This window comes from Lissotriton vulgaris, chromosome 5 (assembly GCF_964263255.1).
Source record: "Lissotriton vulgaris chromosome 5, aLisVul1.2, whole genome shotgun sequence".
Lineage (NCBI taxonomy): Eukaryota > Metazoa > Chordata > Amphibia > Caudata > Salamandridae > Lissotriton > Lissotriton vulgaris.
Window position 1 is genome coordinate 380,850,961 of NC_141693.1, and position 14,432 is coordinate 380,865,392.

Consider the following 14,432-nt stretch of genomic DNA (forward strand, 5'->3'; position numbering starts at 1 on the left):
GCTATATATATATATATATATATATATATATATATATATATATATATATAAGTATATATATATATGTATATTCACAGAAAAAACCATAGGTTATAGTCCATATATAGTTAGGAATTTGCATTTACAAAACCTAGAAAATTCACTGAAAAAACCATTGGTTATAGACCATATATAGTTAGGGATTAGCCTTTTCAAAACCTTATTTTACTCGCATAAAACCATTGAAATTCCATATATAGTTAGATGCGCTAACTATATATCGCGTACCCGCAATCCACTGCTGATGATGTCACATATTACATCATTCATGACATGGTTAGTGACATCACTGATGACATCACTGATGACAATATCAATAGGGATGTCAAAATATTCAATCAATTCTCGTCCCCGCCCGCCATGAGCATCAAAACTGCATTCATATCTCGTGATATCAAGGTTGTTCAACCAGTACACAACAAGGAGTTACGAGTCCCATTTATACCGGCGCCATTTTGGGCGAGGCCGGGCAGGTGCAAGATATAGTCAAAATGTCTCCACCAACCATCGGCCAGACCAGAACCCATTTCGGCCCTTTATGCTGCAAGATGGTGTCTTCCATTCAGAAAATATTGTTGGCAGCATTTTGAAAGGAAAGATAAACAGCCGTTCTCCTAGTGAGTCTCACATTGTTACATTTAGGAAGAATGTTGAAGAGTAGTATGTGGAAAATCTGAAGCCATTTTTCTACAAACTCTCAATCAGCCTTGGATGGAAAAAAAAATCCTGAAGAATGTACAAACTGAAAACCAATTTTTGTCTGTATAGAATCAACAGCAACGCTTGAGTCAGCTTTGTGTGAAGCCGCCATTTTGATTCAATCAATAACGTCCCCCTGCACACATTCAGGGACCTGGTCGTGTCTTCAGGTGAAACGGATTGTGGGACAAGAAGCAAAAAGGAAAAGGAAAAAAGTTCCGCCGGACCTCGGGAGCCGGCCGCCTATGTCATGTGCGATCTTTGGCCACACCAGGGCAATAGTGAAGCTGCAGCAGGTGCAAATAAGCTTCAGACAGTCTTACAAGCACTGCTCAGAACTCTCAACTATGGCACTCAACATCCAGGACTTGCCATTCGGATCTTGGCGCCTTGTGCTGGTTCCGACCTATTCACACATCGGTCCACTACTGACATCACCTCATAAGCCAACGGGGCACCCCACGCCGACTTTCGGCGCAGCATTGTAGGATGGCCACACCAGTGCGGCAACTTGCTGGACACCACCTCGGTGCCATCCGGATCTCGGCGCGTTCGAGTCACTGTACCGCAAAAGTGACTGGAACTCAGCTGGACACGCCGTCTTTCGGCGCAGCATTGTAGGATGGCCACACCAGTGCGGCAATTTGCTGGACACCACCTCGGTGCCATCCGGATCTCGGCGCGTTCGAGTCACTGTACCGCAAGAGTGACCGCAACTCAGCTGGACACGCCGTCTTTCGGCGCAGCATTGTAGGATGGCCACACCAGTGCGGCAACTTGCTGGACACTACCTCGGTGCCATCCGGATCTCGGCGCGTTGTGCTGCCTTCGGCCTACTGTAGCCGCAAGTGCGGACGCAACTCAGTTGGACGGCGAGTGAAACGCTAAGGGGCGCCCCACTGCAGCCGAGGAGCCTCCATCTTGGGGGAGACGCACAGCCCCCACTGACTGACGCGACCTCACAGGCCAACGGGGCGCCCCACGCCGACTTTCGGCGCAGCATTGTAGGATAGCCACACCAGTGCAGCAACTTGCTGGACACTAACTCGGTGCCATCCGTATCTCGGCGCGTTGTGCTGCCTTCGGCCTATTCGCACATCGGTCCGCTACTGACACCGCCTCACGTGCCAACGGATTTTCTATGCTTTTTGTAGCCCTATGCCGCATAACAGGTCATGTGACTTGTTTATAAAACTTTTCATTGGTTCATTTTACTTTTGGTTTCCTAAAGATGGAAGGCTTGGTCATATGACCTAAAAATAACACTTTTCATTGGTTTAGAACATTTTTTTTCCCAAACGATGAAAGCCCCACCTTGTTTCTGGATGATTCAGACTGAAGCTGGCGTCAGCATGAGAGCACCACCATCTCGTGGCTCCGTCGTGGTCATTCCGCGAGCAATCATGGCAGCCGCTCCCCACCGGAAGCCTGCAGGAGTCGAGGGCCCCCAAGACTTTTGTAGAATCTTCACGGCTGAGGGGACGCTTTCGAGAATGGAGCCCAAGCCCTAGCAGGCAAGCGTCCGAGTTCCAAGGTGTCCCAGGGCCATTTTAGTGGACCAGGCCCAAAACCGAAGAGCCGTCCGCCATTTTAAGAGTCCTGTGGCAGCCGCCTATCGCTGCACTGCAAGAGTGGGCGGAAGTCAACTACATGGTGAGCGAGACGCTGTAGCCGCAAGAGCGGGCGCAACTCAGCTGGATGGCCGCCACCTGGGGAGGCCCGTTCACGCCGCCTCCCCCATGCCCCCCCCGGGCCGCCCCACGCCAATTTTCGGAGCAGCATTGTAGGATACCAAAACCAGTGCGGCAGTTTACTGGACATCACCTGGGTGCCATCCACATCTCAGCGCGTTTTGCTGCCTTGGGACTATTCGCACAACAGACCGCTACTGACAAGGCCTCCCCCCGCCCCACCCGGGACGCCCCACGCTGTTTTTCTGAGCTGCATTGTAGGAAACCAAAAAACAGTGCGGCACCCAGGTGACATCACCTGGGTGCCGTCCAGAACTCAGCACGTTGTGCTGCCTTGGGACTATTTGCACAAAAGACAGCTTCTGACCATTGTTGCTTTTTTTTATCAAAAAATGTTTAAATGTATTTACAGTTTTTGTTGCGTTCGTTATATTTAAAAGTTAATAAAGTTTTATAATCCTACTTTGTTGGAGTGCTATATATTTTTAAAAAATCGGGTGAATGGGGCCTTGAATCGGGTTATTGTCATGTGTGGGCTTTGCAAGTGTACTGCTACAGGATCGGACATTTCAAACTCAAATGCACGTTCTTTTACTTACCTTTCCGAAGCATGGAGCGCAATAGCAGGCAGAGAAAGGGTGATGCAAGTGTTGAACACTGCCTGGCCTGGCAAGTTGCTGGCAGTGCCCCCCCCCCCGCCCGCTCCTGAAAGAGGGCACACACACACCGCCGCCCCGAGTACTTCACAGATCTTTAAAAGACCATGCGCTTGTTCATGAGGCTTAAATGGTTTATCACCCCTTCTAGAGCCCCTGCATCGACCCTCTGACGTTTCCTGGAAGAATTAGCACGTAACACAATACCAAGCCCTGTCAGCTGAAACCCCCGAGGAATCGTGGGGCATATTATCAAGGGGGTTTATCTCAGCTTTTTTGGCTTTAAAAGCCAAGAAAGCGGAGATAAAATTATCTCCCTATTACCAAGCTGTCGCTAACACCAGTTAGTGACAGCTAAAAGGAGATAGCGACCATCTTGGGCCCCGCTTTGCATGTCAGTGATATTTATCACTAATGACATGCAAAGTGGGCGTGCCAAGATGTTAGCGACTGGAAACAGTCCCTAACATCGCTATCTCCTATTACCAACTTTTGGAGATATTTGCGCTAAGCGCGAATATCTCCAAAAGCTAACACCTGCCCTGAGCAGTTCTTAGCCATGTTATCCAATGGAAGGTGGATAACATGGCTAAGAGCATTTGCTCGATAATGCATGAATATCGCTGACTTTTCAGCGATATTCATGCATTGCGGCCGTTTTTTATCGCATTTGCGATAAACCTTGCTAATAGCAAGGTTTATCTGCGATAAAAATCGCCGATGTGCGGCGATAATTTTTGTCTCTAAACAAGTTAGAGACAAAAATTATCGCTAGTTGTTGGTAATATGCCCCCGGGTTTTTGCTTGCAGAAATCGGGAGGCGGGAGACTAGCACTGAAATCAGTAGTCTCACGCCTGAATCGGGAGGGTTGGCATGTCTGGATTCTCTACAGCTGGGGCCATAAACTACATCCGCAGGGCTAGGTGATAGCCTGGGACCGGCCTGGCATCTAAAATGGCTGCCGTGCACGACAAAATTGTGGCATTGGAAAAAAGGCAAGATGGTGCAGACAATGTTTATCAATAAGGATTCATTTATAACAAAATATTTTATCGCACTGACAAATTGGCGGTCAACACTTCCTGATTTCCATCGAATCGAACGTTAACAGACGTCACGCAGCAAAAAAAAAAAAAAGCTCACGCACAGCCGCTGGAAGACATGTATCAACATATATGAGCCTCCTCAGCCACCCTCAGAAAACATAAGGGATCAGGATACGTCTCCCGCACCCCCTTATACCTAGTAATTTAATTAAAACGAAACACAAAATGGGGAATTCCCGTTTCGCTACCAGTTTGCGGCCCGGGAAGCACTTCTACCGTGAAAAATCAATTTTTTTTTCCCCACGGGACCCTTTAATAACCCCAACATCATTCCTAGGGGGTCAAGAGGGGAATACCTTGCCCCCTTTCATTAAATTCCCCCTTCGTTTTTCACCTCTTCTTCTCTCTCGATCCTACCGAGAGACAAGATGGCGCACGCACAGCCGCTGGAAGACATATATCAACATATATGAGCCTCCTCAGCCACCCTCAGAAAACATAAGGGATTAGGATACGTCTCCCGCACCCCCTTATACCTAGTAATTTAATTAAAACGAAGCACAAAATGGCGAATTCCCGTTTCGCTACCAGTTTGCGGCCCAGTTCGCGGCCCGGGAAGCGCTTCTACCGTGAAAAAAATATATTTTTTTATTTTCCCCACGGGACCCTTTAATAACCCCAACAACATTCCTAGGGGGTCAAGAGGGGTATACCTTGCCCCCTTTCATTAAATTCCCCCTTCGTTTTTCACCTCTTCTTCTCTCTTGATCCTACCGAGAGACAAGATGGCGCACGCACAGCCGCTGGAAGACATATATCAACATATATGAGCCTCCTCAGCCACCCTCAGAAAACATAAGGGATTAGGATACGTCTCCCGCACCCCCTTATACCTAATAATTTAATTAAAACGAAGCACAAAATGGCGAATTCCCGTTTCGCTACCAGTTTGCGGCCCAGTTCGCGGCCCGGAAAGCGCTTCTACCGTGAAAAATAATTTTTTTTTATTTTCCCCACGGGACCCTTTAATAACCCCAACAACATTCCTAGGGGGTCAAGAGGGGTATACCTTGCCCCCTTTCATTAAATTCCCCCTTCGTTTTTCACCTCTTCTTCTCTCTCGATCCTACCGAGAGATAAGATGGCGGCCGTTCCGGACTGTTTAGAATGTTGACAGACACCGGAGAGCCAATCAGCTACGCATCGCAAAGTTCCGTTTCGCGAAAAGTAAGAGGACCGGAGCGCAGCCCGGAGCGCTGTTACAGATATATATCTTGTTTTGAACGTTAATTTCTCAAAATCCACTGGAGCACATATATTGAGACCTAGCAAAGGCACATCGGGCTAACAGTCCCTACAATTTTGCCAAGTTTCGTGCAAATCCATTCAGCCGTTCGAGCTAAAAGTGAGGCCAACCGCCCTATGGAAATTAACATGGGGAAAACGTGTTTTGGGACCGACTTTTTTTCTCGGCCCCCCCTTGAGGAAACCCCCCCAAATTTTCAGGGGCTGCTCAGAAACAAAATGTGCCATTTTCCTGAAAATTTCAGCCGATTCCGTCCACAAACGCCAAAGTTATTAGACATAGAATTTTCAAAAATCCCATAGGGAAAAAATCCTAACTATATATACCTACTGGCGACACGCCAGTAGGTAATATATATATATATATATATATATGAGTTTTCCACGTCTGCTCAGGAAACGCTGACAGCGGCCCCTCGGGAAGTGGCACCAATGCCGGCCGAGCACGCCGGTAAGGTAAATGTTCAAAAAGTTCCAAAGTAACGGTGCTCTCAGTCCGCAAAATATCGTGAACGTGATCAAGGCTGTCCGCAGCCGAAACATGTTGTTAGTTTAAATAAACACCCTTGGAGTCATTAGCGGTTTTGTGATATTTTGCGGACTCAGAGCACCGTTACTTTGGAACTTTTTGAAAAAAAAAAAAAAAAAATATATATATATATATATATATATATATATATATATATATATATATATATATATATATATATATATATATATATATTACCTACTGGCGGTCGCCAGTAGGTATATATAGTTAGGATTTTTTCTCTATGGGATTTTTGAAAATTCTATGTCAAATAACTTTGGCGTTTGTGGATGGAATTGGCTGAAATTTTCAGGAAAATGGCACATTTTGTTTCTGAGTAGCTCCTGAAAATTTGGGGGGGGTTCGTCAAGGGGGGCCGAGAAAAAAGAGGGTCCCAAAACGTGTTTTCCCATGTTAATTTCCATAGCGCGGTTGGCCTCACTTTTAGCTGGAACGGCTGAATGGATTTGCACGAAACTTGGCAAAATTGTAGGGACTGTTAGCCCGATGTGCCTTTGCTAGGTCTCAATATATGTGCTCCAGTGGATTTTGATAAATTAACGTTCAAAAAAATATATATATATGTGACAGCATCCCGGGTAGCGCTCCGGTTCGCGTACTTTTCGCGTAACGGAACTTCGCGAAGCGAAGCTGATTGGCTCTCTGGTGTCTGTCAACATTCTAAACAGTCCGGAGCGGCCGCCATCTTGTTTCTCGGTAGGATCGAGTGACAAGAGGAGGCCAAAACAAAGGGGGAAATGACCATAAGGGGGAATAGTAGATCCTCCCTGACCCCCTAGGTTTGATGTGGAGGCTTTAAAAGTTTTTTTTGCGTGGGGTGCGCCCGGTACGTGCACCGGAAAGCGGTCCGGGGAGCGTACTATAAGGAAACAAGAATGATAGACTTTTTAAATATTGTATGTTTATTGATTGTTCGTTTTGTTGTTTTTTTTGTTTTTTTTTATTTAAGTAGCAAAATGTAGGTACCAATGCAGTAACATAAAAAAGTTGCACAGTATACTATAAGTCTGACTTTACATTATAATCAATTTGGTACTAGTTTATGAATTACATATAAAAATGATTAAAGACTCGAACAATTTTTGATTATTAAATATAAATTTACTCTTCTGATTCTTTTTCACAATTTAATAGACTGTCTAACATTTGACTGTCCGAAATGTCCTCTTGTTGAGTGAACATAACTTCCCACATTTTATCGTCCTCATAATGAAGTAACAAATCCACAGATTCTACACATTGTAGAAGTTCTTGGTCTCGTGATTCGTCCATGAATTCCAAGTCAATGCTTTCAATTATTTCCTCATTGTTCATCTCTAGGGCAATTTCAAAGGAAACGTTCTGTTCTCTTTCCATTTTTGTGCTGAAATTTGCATAAAAAATAAATATATCAGTAGAGATAGGGCAATGTTGGGTTTAAGTTCAGACAGGTACTTGTGAGTTTATAACAGAGAAGTTATCTATGGGCACTGTATGGTTTCAGGCGTGAAGTAGTACTATTAAAAAGTGCTTGCGAAAAAGCCTAAGTAAATTCATAATTATAACACAGAAACGTAAATCAATCCATAATTATAATAAACAAGCCTTTTCAATGTCTAACTCTTACAGAGGGATAGTAAATAACTATCTGAAAATGTTTTCCAAATTAATTTAAATTGTATAACATAGTTCGCCGGTCAAATTAATAATATAACATCTTACCTTTTAAAAACAAGTTTAAGTTGTCAGTGAAAATGTTCTTGCAATGTACTTCAGGAAGTAGTAGTCAAAATGGCTGTGTTTTTCTCTCTTTCTTTATATATATTCAGGTAATAATCAATCAAATGTCAGGTAAAAAAAGTAGAAAATGAAAGTACCATTTTAATTGGTTGTCAATTCCAACACTTCAGATGTGTTTTGTGAAGTAATTTACCTCAGGGAATTTAGAGAGGTCTACATGCTAAATGGCTAAATGGAATTCCAACCAAATTTGTGAAAATGGTAGGGATTGGTATGAGCTAATGTATATTTGGTGAAAGTGACTCCAGTGGTTTTTATGTAAATTACTTTTCCACCTTTTTTAACCGAGCGCTTCTCAGTGCGTGTCCCGGTACGCGAACCTGCAGCGTTACGGGAGTCCTCCATTTTGTGTTTCGGTAGAATTGAGATACAAGATGGAGGGTAAATAATGTTCAGAATGGGTAGAAGGGGGCACGGTAGACGTATCCTGACCCCCTAGGTTTTCTGAGGGTGGCCAAGGAGTCCCATATGTGCGAGAAAAAATAAAAAAAAAATTGAATTTTTCGCGCGGTTAGCTGCCAGTACGCGAACCGGGTAGCGAACCGGGAAGCGAACATACGTGAAAATTAGTGAAAAAAGGTACATTCGAAATTTTTAAAGAGTAATTATAGTTAAGGTAGCTCTGAAAAGAGCTTTTTGGTTCTGTGTAAGTTCTAGGTACTTATAAGTATGTACCAATACACAGTCTTAAATTTTGTATGAAAACTCTGTTCCCCTCATCTGAGAAGTGCATGCCATCTCCTCTGTAGATATCTTGCATGTAGTAACGCAAGTTATTGTTGTAGATGCAGCCCATTCCATGGTCTCTCATGTAAGCTGAAACAGATGTATTTACATGCTTCCTCGATTTCTCAATTTGTGGACAAAATTGATTGGACCACCTCCATTTTTGTCTTTGGCATATATTGGAATATACCAAGGCAGTTTGAGGAAAAAGTGCCATCAATTGCTCAAAGGTGTCCTTTAAGAGCATTTCCAGACCTACCCCAGTCAAAGTGCCCAAATCATTTCCTCCACAGTGCACTATTATGAGGTCAGGGTTTGGCAAATGTAAAAAGGTTTTCACCAATGGTATCAATTGGTGACATCTCAATCCTCTTTGGCTAATCCATTTGATTTCCACATTTTGTAAATTGAGGTTGTGTAAATTTCTGTTATCTGCATACCTGTGAGCCCAGTGGATGTAGCTATGTCCTAGAATCCAGACAGAAAACATGGCGAGAGGAGGTTCTACTGCAGTCAGATGAAGTGTGGGAATGAAATGGCAGTTGAAACAGTGGAGTTTTTAAAGAAAAAAAACTGTGGAGTTTGAGTGCTAATGATTCATTAGCAGTGATTGGTGGATTTCCATTGCTGAAAACAGAAAGTTAGGGTGCATGTATGTGTTCTTTGAAAGATGTAATTTGAATGGTTAATAAAAAATGATTTTATGAAAGATTGCAGTGGATTTGCAGGTGTACTGAGAGTTCAGAGTTCATTTGAAACATTGTTGTGTGAACTTGTAAACATGAGAGGTCTGGCAGGAGGTAGTTGCTATGGAAAAAGGGCAGAAAGGGCAGAGGGGGAAGGGTGTTGATTTGAAAAAAGTGAGGGAAGAGTTTTGATTGGCTGACATGAGAGATATGTGTGATGAATATCAGCATTTATGTGCCTTTCTTGGTTGCAGCCTCTGGAGTGCATACCTTTTGTTCTGCTAAAGAAAAATTGGTGTGTTTCTGAGACTGTTTTGAAATTCAAAAAGCATTTGCTAAGGTGAGATATTGTTTCTTTATTTTAGATAGAGACAAGTATGTTTTTTTGAGAAAATAAGAAAGCCAGCTGTGCATTTAAAATTATGTTTTGAGTCAAGTGTTTGCATTATGTTTTCAAAGAAGATTTTGCATTCTTTTACAAATTGTAATTGCAGATAATGTAGAGTATTAGTACTGACAAGGTGTGGTTGTACATAGGAGCTGTGCTGTGTTTTCAAATTATGATCAGAAAATCGTTTTTAAGGAAAAGGAATACTTTTAAAATTTATGAGAATTTATTTACTTGCGATGTGACTCCTGCAATGCGTCGCTTTTGCGGAACAGATGCATGATGCATCTGTGTTGTTTTTGCCCCATGGTGCTCCACAGTGTACATGTTAAAAGTGATGCATAAGTGGTGCAAGGGCCTTGTAAATACACCCCTATGTGTGCTTGGTCATTTTAAGTCACTTCCCCCTGGGGAAAGGGTCTTCTAAATATGTCCTCATGTGTACTTTGCAATTTTAAGTCACTTCTCTCTGGTGCAAGTTCTTTGTAAATACGCCGTTATGTGTGCTTGGCCATTTCAAGTCATTTCCCTCTGGTGCAAGGCCAGGGCCTTGTAAATATGCTCTCATGTGTGCTTTGCCATTTCAAGTCACTTCCCCCTGGTGCAAGGTGCTTGTAAATACGTCCCCATGTGTGCTTGGCCATTTCAAGTCACTTCCCCCTGGTGCAAGGTCCTTGTAAATACGTCCCCATGTGTGCTTGGCCATTTCAAGTCACTTCCCCCTGGTGCAAGGGCCTTGTAAATACGTCCCCATGTGTGTTTGGCCATTTGTAGTCACTTTCCCCATGGTGCAAGGTCCTTGTAAATACGCCCCCATGTGTGCTTGGCAAATTTTGATTTTGATTGTTTGAGTTACATAGCCATGTTAAAAGTGATGGAAAAAAAGGTGCAAGGGCCTTAAAAAAACGTTTTCATGTGTATTAGGGCATTTTAAGTCAGTTCCCCATGAATGTAGGTATATAATTGTTTTACATAAAAGGTTTAAAAACGTTTTTTGAAATCAATTAGGTTTCTTGATATGTACTGCTAGTGTTTCATAGGTTGTTTGGGGCATATTTACAAGGCCTTTGAGTCCCTTTGATGTAATTTTTCCCATTTTAATTTAAGACATTTCCCCGTGGAGCAAGGTCCTTGTAAATACGCCCCCATGTGTGCTTGGGTAATTTAAGTATTGATAGGGTGTGCTTCTACGTAGGACGTAGACTACATCTGCACAATGAGATAACTAAGCTGAAGAAATACAGGTGATGTGATTGTTAAATGTGCAAAAATATTTGCACGTTTTTCAATTATATCACTTGTGTTTCCTAACATTACGAATCATATTGTGCAGATGAGGTTTAGTCGTGTTCAGGGAGATAGAGGAGGTCTGGCCTTTGTTCAAGAGTCTAGTGGACATGATTCACTTCATTGGTAGGCTTGTACATGTATTATCACCTCTGTACTCTTCAACAAGCCTAAATTTCATCTGCAACCCTGAGTAGGCCTCACCTCAAACAAACTTCTAGATAGTCCACACCTTATCGTCATCCTGAATCAATCATTTAAAGTGTTAGGGGCAGATTTATGATTTCTGTGCGCCTCTTTTGTGCTGCTGTTGCGTCACTTTTATAATGCAGCAGTGATTTACAAGATGTACCATGTTGCAAGATAGCAGCCGCGGGCCGTGGAGGGAGTTACGGTGGGGCAGGGAGGCAGGGAGGTGAGGGGCAGGGTGAAGGGACCTAAACACTGGCATATGGATTATTGCAGGTAAGTATATAATTTAACGTGCGTCAGGTTTCATGTGGGCGTTTTGTTGCAGGGTGGGCAGTCATTTGCATGAAAGTCCTGTAAAACTAACACAGTAAAATTAAGAAGATTTCATTGAATCATCTTTGTGGCATTGCTGAATCAAATCCTTACTGTTATGGATTTACTGTTTGGTAATAGTGGTTAATAACATTTTTTATTATATTTTACCACAGATTCAACTGCAGATCATTTCGAAATTAGACAATGCCGTCTAAGGATAGAATCTGAAAGGCTACAAAACGTCAAAGACAGCAGATTACTAAATGCTTGCAGCAGTCCTCTACAATAAAATCTCGTCAAGTCACGAAGAAAGCTCCGGGTAAGAGAACGAAATGATTCCTTAGAAACATTTGTAGAAACAAAAGTATAACTACAGAACAAGTTTTAGTCCAGAAAAAGAGAGCCAATTTAAACGGAAAGGAAAGGCCAATCAAAAATGTTACTGGTAGAGCAGGAGATAATTCTGTGCATGGCAGTAGAAGGAAAAATCTGTTTAGGGACATTCGTAGACGAATGTTCCGCAACAGGATAATTGGCAATTTGTTAAAAAAATTAAAGAAAGGTCAACAGAAAGTGGCTTTTTATAAGAGAAAGAAAAATGTAGAGAAAATTCTTGATCAGGCTTTTGAAATTAAGCGAAAGTTATTTATTTTGGTAATCAATAGAATTAGGAAACTAAACAAGGTAATTTCTGATTTCAAATCAAACAGTAGATGGAAGAGAGTAGTTAATAGAAGTAATTTTTGTGAAGTTTTCTCAGGAGAATGGATGCATAGTTCAAGTTGTGAGGCATTTTTTAATGAGGAGAGTTATTTTCAGGACAATAATTTGGTGCATGCAGTTGACACCAGTGGTCGAGCTTATGAGGTGAAAGATGGTTGTCCGGTTGAAAAAGAAAAACTTGTGTCAACAGAGGCAGAAGAGGTGTTAGGTAATGAAGTTTTAGGGAGACGTCCTAAGGGACCAGTGTATACCTGGAAGTGTAGTTCTATTTGCAGTGTGCGACAGGATTCCATTAATTTTCTTTGTGATTTTGTACGGACATTTAATAAGAAAAGTTTAAAACATAAAATAAAATTGTTGCAAGAATTAGATCCTTGCAGAGTGAGAGAAGTGACAGGTTTGCATGGTCATTCACTGGCTTGTCTTTCCAGGAGAGTATTCCAAAGTGTTTTTCATCATTTCAGGATGCTAGCAGTGCATCATAGTAAAGTGAGGAAATTAGTTAGAATGTTGTATTATGGTAAGAGTCCAGCAATTATGCTTAAACAATTATGCACTGCTCTTTTGCATGGTTCTGAAGTAGATGTGAAGAATATTTGTGAAGAAATTGAGTTTTGTTACTTTACAAGTAAAGAGGAGAATGTTGAAATTGACCCAGAAGAAGAAGGTAATGTGGAAGCTAGTGTACATATATCCAGTACAGATAATTTTCAAAAGGATATTGCCACGTTTCAGGTGAAATCAAGTGAGAGGCCTAATTTCACTTGTGTGTGTTGTCGACGCACTTATTATAAGAACCAGACTAAGTTAGTGGATTTATATGCGAAAAGTGAAAGGGAAAATAATAGTGAATGGAAGCATTTTGCAACATACTTGATGGTAGAAAATTGTTTTGATTTGGGTTTGGATCAATGTGTGTGTACTTATTGTTGTAACAAATTAAATCAAAACCGGATGCCTGCTAGAGCGGTTCATAATAATCTGGAATTGGTTGACATTCCTTCTGAATTGAAGGATTTAAATACTTATGAATCTATTTTGATTCAAAGTGTGCATCCCTTTCAGGCTATTGTAAGAATGGAGCCATAGACAGGGAATTTGCCTCCATCAGATTTACAGAGAGGATTAAAGGGAAGAGTTGTTTATTTGCCTTTAGATTTAAAAAAAAAATTAATACAATTGGAGTAGAGAAAGTGGAAGAGGAACCTCTGGTTATCTTAGTTAATGGGGTTCCGACAAAGAGTAAGAAAATATGGCAAGATTTGGTGGATGTTAGGAAAGTCAAAAAGGCAACATTGTATTTGAAGAAAAACAATAAGTATTACAAGAATGTATATGTTGCAGAAGAGGAAGTAAGTGAAGAAGTGGATAGCGATTTGTGTGCTGGTCAAATTGAAAAAGTAGAACCCTCTAAAAATGAAGAAATATATGAACATTATAATGTTCATCCTTTGCATTCTAAGGAAGTCATGGGGAATGCTATTCAGTTGTTTCAAATGAAACAAGCCAAAGGGAGTCCTATTAGTGTTTGGGAGGAAAGTTTGGAAGCTCGGTGTTTCCCACAGCTTTTTCCAACAGGTCAAGGAGGAAGATATGATGAGCGACCTGTTCAAATTCCTGCTTCTGAATACCGGACTTTACGATGGTATGTAGAAGATCCTAGGTTTTGTCAATGCATTCCCTATTTGTTTCATCTACTGTTTGAAAGTGATCTGTCTGAACTGTCATATGCAGTGAACCACATCTTGAAAAGTGGTGTACAGATGCAAAACATCTCGGCAAGTGACTTTATGAATAAAGTCAATGTGCAAGATAGTATTTTGGATTCTCACCTGATTAATCTCATGGCGTGTCAGCGTGGTACTAATGAGTACTGGTACCATCGTCATGGTGATTTGAAATGTATGCTGAGGAACTTAGGAACTCCCACATGGTTCCTCCACTCTCAGCTGTGCCGAGTATGGTTGGGAAGACATACTTGAATTTCTACGAGAGGCAAATGGAAACATTGAAAATATCGAATTCAAGACACCCGGAGAACTGTGTTCTTTGGATCCAGTGAATGTATGCAGGTACTTCAATCATAGATTTGAAGCTATGATGTCTTTCATCATGGACAAGAAAAATCCACCTCTTGGAGAGGTGTTGGATTTCTTCTGGAGAAAGGAGTACCAAGCAAGAGGTGCTCCTCATATACATATGCTGCTGTGGATCAAAGATGCTCCCAAATTTGAAACAGATCCAGATGACTTAGTGATGAGTTTCATAGAACAGTATTCTACATGTGCTGTTCCAAAGACAAAGGAAGACAAAAGTCTAAGAGAACAAGTTTTACGGTTTCAAAGCCAT